The following is a 7,500-nucleotide window of genomic DNA, read 5'->3' on the forward strand; positions in this document are numbered from 1 at the left end:
GAGAGAGAGAGAGAGAGAGAGAGAGAGAGAGAGAGAGAGAGAGAGAGAGAGAGAGAGAGAGAGAGAGAGAGAGAGAGAGAGAACAGGAAACAATGGTGCACTACTTAGAATAAGAGGAGAAAACTGTATACATCTCTCTGTTATCCATCCTTGCAGCTCAGAAACCTTCCAGCAACAAGGGACGAGGACGCGCGGGGGTCAGTGAAATCCCGCCGGCATGGCTGAAGGAGACGGAGAGGGAGAGGGGGAAGGAGAGGAAGAGGAGGAGGAGGTTGAAGAGAAGGAAGTGTTTATGGTTAAATTGCTAAGGAAGGAGGGAATGAAGTAAAATGAAGGAAAATAAGAGCTAGAGTGTGTGGGAAGGAGGGAAAAAGACGAGGAGGAGGAGGAGGAGGAGGAGCAGGCAGAGAAGGAAGTGTACGTAAGTTCATGATAATGCTTGGTTAAGGAAGGAGAGAAGGAAGTAAAGTGAAAGTAAAGAATGTTGTCACTGGGAAGAAGGAAAATAAGAGAAGAAGGAAGAGAACGACGCGTGTAGTCGTATGGATGAATAGTTAAGGACAGATGGATAATTAGAGAGAGAGAGAGAGAGAGAGAGAGAGAGAGAGAGAGAGAGAGAGAGAGAGAGAGAGAGAGGTAAGAGGAAGAAAAGTAAGGCATAAAGTAATTGCATACCGAGGGAATGAGTGAATGCTAATGAGAAAGTGAACGTAATACAGTGTAGGTAATGTCTTGCCCTCTATGTTATTCATTATTCATTTGTCATAAGAGGGTGTGGCTCAGGTACAGGTAAGGAAGCTGAGTAAAAGAGAGAGAGAGAGAGAGAAGAGAGAGAGAGAGAAGAGAGAGAGAGAGAGAGAGAGAGAGAGAGAGAGGAGAGAGAGAGAGAGAGAGAGAGAGACAGGAAAATGAGTGAAAGACGAGATGCAAAGATGAAAAGAGGAAAGGAAAGAAGGGAGAAAGTTGAAAGGGGAGAAAGGAGAGAGAAATGGAAGGGGAGGAAGAGAGCAGGAGAGGGCAGGTGAAAGGATGGGAAAAAAAAAAGGAAGGAAAGACTTGGTTTGTTCTCTCAGCACGAGGCGGCGTGAGCTGAATACCGCCTTTTAATTGCGTGTGGAAAATAGTATGGTGTGTGTGTGTGTGTGTGTGTGTGTGTGTGTGTGTGTGTGTGTGTGTGTGTGTGTGATGGAAATGAAAATTAAACTGATCTCCTTGTCTTGTTTTGTGTAGTTTTTTTGTTTCTCTGTCCTTCATGAATGTTTACCTAATCTCTCTCTCTCTCTCTCTCTCTCTCTCTCTCCTCTCTCTCTCATCTCTCTCTCTCTCTCTCTCTCTCTCTCTCTCTCTCTCTCTCGCCGCGTCGTCACGTGATCCCCGCATCCTCTCATGTACTTTTCAAGGTTACACGTGATACCCCACCGTCCCTCCGTCCAATGTAACACATATGGCAACACGGCGGCGGACCAGCTGGCGGGAGGGTGAGAGGCTAATGCTCTCTCTCTCTCTCTCTCTCCCTCTCTCTCTCTCTCTCTCTCTCTCTCTCTCTCTCTCTCTCTCTCAACTAGCATCTTTTTTCTCTTTGTACTTTTCTCTTTCTTAATATCTGCTGCATCTTTTTTTTCTACGTTTCTATTTTATCTTTAAACACATTTGCTCTTTCTTCTTTGCCATTTCTTCTTGTTTCTCTTCCCTCCTACACACACCATGGCCTTTGTCATCTCCTTTTCATATTTGTTAATTTCTTCTCTTCCTCCTAGTGCTTTTGTTCTCATTTTCTTTCTTTTTCTTCTCTCCACCAACATCATGTTTATCATCTTCCTTCCTTCCTTTTTTCCTCCTCCTCCTCCTCCTCCTGCTCCTCCTCTCCCCTCATTACCTCACTCTTCTCACTGACTTAAGCAGATGGAGCGCAAGGTTAAAGCGTATAGCTACATTATTGTTTGTTCTTTCTGACCTGAAGCAAACAAACTGCATAAACGTTCGCCTTAGTGAATCTCAGCTGAGCCCAAAAAAGTGTGCATTCCTTAAACCTTGTCTTCAAAAGTCCGTTATTTTTATATTGTTGTTATTGTTTCTTAATTACAGTGCTCCTTCGTTGTTTTCAAGTAGTTAGAGACAATAATAGTCACAAAATCAAGGGTTATCATGACTAATACAAGATTACAGTGAGGAAATTAATTTACCACAAGTGTTGCCGAGAGTTGTTTGCTCATTCATTTATTTGTTTATTTAGATCCATACAGTCAGCGCGTCCAGGGTGGCTGTTCAGGCTATAATAAGCTCCTTCATTGCTGCTCCCCACTATCCTCGTAACCTCTCCCTCTCCTCCATTACCTTATCCTCCTCCTCCTCCTCCTCGTCTCTGCTTCAGGCCTTGGCATCACCGCCCTCTTACGAGTATCCAAGGCCCTCCCATTGGCCGGCGTGTGGTAGAGGCCGCCGCTGATTGGACAGAGCAGAGGGCGTAGTGCTGGCCACGCCCGCTGGCAGGAACACATCACTGGGGCGGACAAACACACACACACGGGAAAGAGAGAGAGAGAGAGAGGGAGAGAGAGAGAGAGAGAGAGAGAGAGAGAGAGAGAGAGAGAGAGAGAGAGAGAGAGAGAGAGAGAGAGAAAATTTTTATCTTTCTAATTTTAATAATGTATTTCTTATAGAGTTCTCGTTTTTTTTTTATTTATTTATAAACACGACAAAGGAACATGCTTTGTAGTTTGTGGCAGTCTTAGAAACTCAAGGCATTTAAATCACCGCCAGGACCACGACCACCGCCTCCATCGCCACCTCCACTACCACCATCGCCATCGTCACCACCACCATCATCTACGTAGCACCACCACCATCGCCATCACTAATATTTCCATGACTTACTGTAGCCATCAGAACACTACCTATCACCACCATCACCACCACCATCACCACCACCACCATCACCATCACCACACCACCACCACCACCACCATGACCTACTGTAACCTTCAAAGCAGTCACCACCACCACCACCACCATCACCACCACTACGCCTCGGGGTCACCTTGCACTTCTTGTTATGCTTCAAGTGAATAAGAAAAAAAATTGAAATATTAGTTTCATGTGACAGGTGAGAGAGAGAGAGAGAGAGAGAGAGAGAGAGAGAGAGAGAGAGAGAGAGAGAGAGAGAGAGAGAGAGAGAGAGGTGTAGTAAGAATTAGACAAATAGAAAACGGGAGATGAGAGAAGAGAGAGAGAGAGAGAGAGAGAGAGAGAGAGAGAGAGAGAGAGAGAGAGAGAGAGACTGCACTTGCTTGTGTGCGTGTACCGTGTGAACTCAAACCCTTCTGGGTCACCTTCCATAGACTGAGCTGCCTCCCTCGGGCTTTCCTCTCTCTCACTCCTCCCGTATCCTCTTCATTTTACCCTCCACCGGAACCCCTCGGCCCAAAGCACCGTAACCAGAGGGAACACGGTGCTAAAGTCATCTGGTGCACCTCCACTCCGCTTTTCCAGAATATAATAGATACTAATAAGAACCCTCAAGCCTACGAATCTGTCTTAAGCCGTAAAAATGGCGGATATTTTCAAAAATATTTTATAAACGAACTAATATGTCATAAGCGCTTTGAAATTTTCATAAGTTCGCTGCCCCGCTATGACTGGGTCGGAGGTATCATAAGGCTTAAGAATCGCCCATGAGTAAACATGGCCGTGCAACAAGGGAATTTAATGAGAGGAGAGACGCTTTCATTGAACTTAGTGATGCTGAGCTCGCAAAAAGATATAGATTAAACCGTACTTGTATTGTTTTTTGTCACAGACTTGGTGCGACCAGTGCTTTCGAGACCAACAAAGCACTCTCTCCAGACATGTTAATTATAAAGCCTCAATAAATGGATTTTACTCACCTAGAGACCAATTAAGTTTTCTTGTTCCCTTAGGGTGACTGCAGCAGGGCCACCTGTGTCTATGTTGTTGTTATTGATAGTGTTGTGGTGATACAAATGTGGCGTTCGAGTGGTGATTGCTTGTTATTGTTTACGTTTAACGCTGCCCTTTGGCGGCAAAACTTGTTTTAGGCACTAATTTTCTTTATGTAAAAGAAATATCGCGTAATTATTACATAAAAAAGCTATGTAATATGTATTTTTACTTTTCTAATTCCTTTTTCTATTAATTAATATATATTTCATATACATGTCTTTGCTATTTCTAGCAGCTAGCGAATTCAGCCGTAACTAATTCACTCATAGCTGTGGCAGGCTATGAAAAACCCAGTCTTTATGACAGAAAATTATGATATTTTTTTCATAACAATGAGTAGAATTATTGGTATTTCTTATGACTTTTTATAAGTATCGGGTTGTTTAGAATTTTGTTGCACATGACCTAACTGACTACTGTTGTTGTTCTTCTTCTTTTGCTCTTCTCTTCTTGTTCTTCTTGTTTTTCTTCTTCTTCTTCTTCTTCTTCTTCTTCTTGTTTTTCTTCTTCTTCTTCTTCTTCTTCTTCTTCTTCTTCTTCTTCTTCTTCTTCTTCTTCTTCTTCTTCTTCTTCTTCTTCTTCTTCTTCTTCTTCTTCTTCTTCTTCTTCTTCTTCTTCTTCTTCTTCTTCTTCTTCTTCTTCTTCTTCTTCTTCTTCTTCTTCTTCTTCTTCTTCTTCTTCTTCTTCTTCTTCTTCTTCTTCTTCTTCTTCTTCTTCTTCTTCTTCTTCTTCTTCTTCTTCTTCTTCTTCTTCTTCTTCTTCTTCTTCTTCTTCTGTATATGGAGGGAGACAAAGACCAAACCAATTTCAGAAAAAAAATATATTAATAATAATAATACCTCTCATGAAAAAGCTGCAATAAGCCAGCTGGTTTATACGTGGCAGTGCCTCTACTAATTATACCCCCCTACATTTATATATATTACTGATGACGCAATAAGGCTCGATAGTTGTCCATTTAATTAGGTCTCGAGAACAGGACGTACGGCACATGCGTCTCCAGGCTGAGCTCCCCTCGTGACGTAAAGGATTCCGTGTTAAGAGAAACGCAGAGAGGTGACTGAGGACCTGCTCCCTCTGTTTGTTTGTTCCTGCAATGAAGTGTGAATAGATCCAAGGGAAGATTCTGTTTCACACGGACTGATATAGATGTCTTGCCTCGACTATCCTCTTTAAAAAAAAATGTTGTCTTGGTGTAGGTATAGATATATAGATAGATCGATAGTAAATTGACAGACTGCAACTCAAGCAGACTGATATCCTGAGACAGAAACAAGCAGTAAGATAGTCACAGGCAAACACATAGGCAGGTAATTAACAACATAGGCAAGCAAATACACAGGGGCAAAAACAGGAGGTAAGAAGACAAGCAGACAAACTGAGACAGATTCGTCATGGGAACACCTCAGATAGGGATGAGGTAAATCTGCGCACCCAAGAATGTCACGTCTTACTGTCATCATCGCCACAACCACCACCATTACCATCATCATCACCACCACCATTATCATTACTACCAGTAGCCACCACCACCACCACCACATTCCTACCTGGCGCCGCTGTGGTGATGGACAGGCCGCCAGCTAATTAGTCAACAGGTGCAATACAATTGTCTGTCACTCTCCTTTCACATGCTTCCCTCTCCTCTCCCTCCGTTCCTCCCTCCGAACCTCCCTCTCTCTCAGCATCCGTTCTCTCTTTATTCTCTCCCTTCCTTCATCCCTCTTCGTTTATTTATTTATTTTTCTTTTTTTATCTATTTAATATTCTCTTTGCCTTCCTTCATTTATTCGTTTCCACTCGCTGTACTATGAATTAATTTATTTGCTTATTTACTTAGATATTTTCAAACTACCACCTTCATCGCTACCGCCATTTTTTTTTTTTTTATTTATATATTTTTTTTTTATCTATGTATTTTTCTGCCACCATCACCATCACCACGACTGAGGTAGAGACAGGGACCCGTGTTCCTGAGAGCCCTTCAGCAGAGTCCATTTTATCTGCAGTATTTTTGCTTGCACGTGTCTTGAAAGAAAAAAAAATGTATGCGTTGCCTCACATGTTGTTGCATTACTCCGGGACACGCCCCTACGTCACTGGGCGAGGCTGTGGAAGCTTCCATCATGTGCAGGATCAGTGACTCAACAAGACGAGTAGGATCTGGTGCATATATTTTTGGGTCAGTTTTTTTTTATTTTGTTATTTTTGTTATTGTTTCTGCCCTCATCATCGTCATAATCATCATTAACATCATCCTGATCACTATCATTATCATCACCATTATCAACATCATTATCATCATCACTATTATCATTAACATCATCATCATCATCATCATCATCATCATTATCATTATCATCATCATCATCATCATCATCATTATCATCATCATCATTATTACGAGCACAAGAGTGGTGACCGTATTTCTATACGTATATTAGCTCTCATTGATTTAATATTTTCCTTTCCTTTTTCCTTTTTATCATCACCATCGTCATCATCATCATCATCATCATCAACATCACCAGCATCATTACCATCACCACCATTACCACCACTATTACTACCACCACCACCACCTCTCACCCACACCACACTCTTCGTCTCCCATCAGCCGCCTGGCCTATCAGACCTGTCCTGCAGCCTGCACCCTTCACCCCTCAATACACCATCCACTGCCAGCCTTACGCCTTAATTATCAGTATCATTACCTAATTATCTCCCTTTTTTTTTCCTTGCAGACACACCATATATGGACACCAATCTCCTCTCCCAGGCAGGTGTGCGGGGCTGCTCAAGTGTGTGCGTGCGTGTGTGCGTATGTTCCCTGGCGGCCTGTTCCTGGAAGCGACAACGGTGGTGGTGATGGTGGTGGTGAGTGTTGGTGTAGCAGTGTGCATGATGGTAGTGTTGCTCTTTGGTGGTGTATTAATATGTTTTGTATTTTATTTGTTTTGCTTCAACTTTGTGATGTTTTGTGCTCGCGAGGTTTTCAGTTTTCAAGAATTGTAACTTGCCTGATGGGGAAAATGCGTTAAGGCGCCGTCACGCACAGCCGCTCGTCTGGACTTTCGTCAACAGTAAACAAACATGGCTTTTCAGACGCACAGGCAAGCAGTCGCTCCTCTGCTCTTTATCACAAGTTTTGTAAATCATAGACGAGCCAAAAGAACTAAAATGGTGTCCAGCGTGCAGGAGTAGAAAAACAGAGACCTTCCAAAAGTGAAAACATCTGTCGAGTCACGCGACCCAGTGTTTGCTGCTATATATCCACAAATTATATGTAACGATATGTGAAATTAAGAGATTTTATATTTTCTTGATTTTAAAATCTATTTAATTTAAGTTAAAAGACAATAAATTTTCTTAGCATATCTTTATATTATAAACAGTGGGTTTTCATTTCAACAAAAGTTGACGGTAACCTTCCTCCGTGAAGACGATCACTTCCGTTTGACGATGCACACGGAAAAGACGCCTTTAGTTTTTTCCTTTTCTTTACTTCTTGATTTTGTTTTCTTATACGCTTACGTGCGT

The 7,500-nt window shown here is 42.3% G+C and overlaps 1 long non-coding RNA gene across 2 annotated transcripts in view; it reads left to right on the forward strand.

Moving 5' to 3' along the window:
• Positions 1-6,401: 6,401 nt before the first annotated feature.
• The window catches only part of LOC135105035 (uncharacterized), a 52,584-nt gene continuing 51,485 nt past the window's right edge, over positions 6,402-7,500 (forward strand). For both annotated transcript variants that reach the window (XR_010270674.1, XR_010270675.1), the window contains exon 1: positions 6,402-6,837. This is a non-coding gene — a long non-coding RNA (uncharacterized LOC135105035). The remainder of the gene's footprint in view (positions 6,838-7,500) is intronic.

The sequence above is a fragment of the Scylla paramamosain genome, chromosome 11, assembly GCF_035594125.1.
Source record: "Scylla paramamosain isolate STU-SP2022 chromosome 11, ASM3559412v1, whole genome shotgun sequence".
NCBI lineage: Eukaryota > Metazoa > Arthropoda > Malacostraca > Decapoda > Portunidae > Scylla > Scylla paramamosain.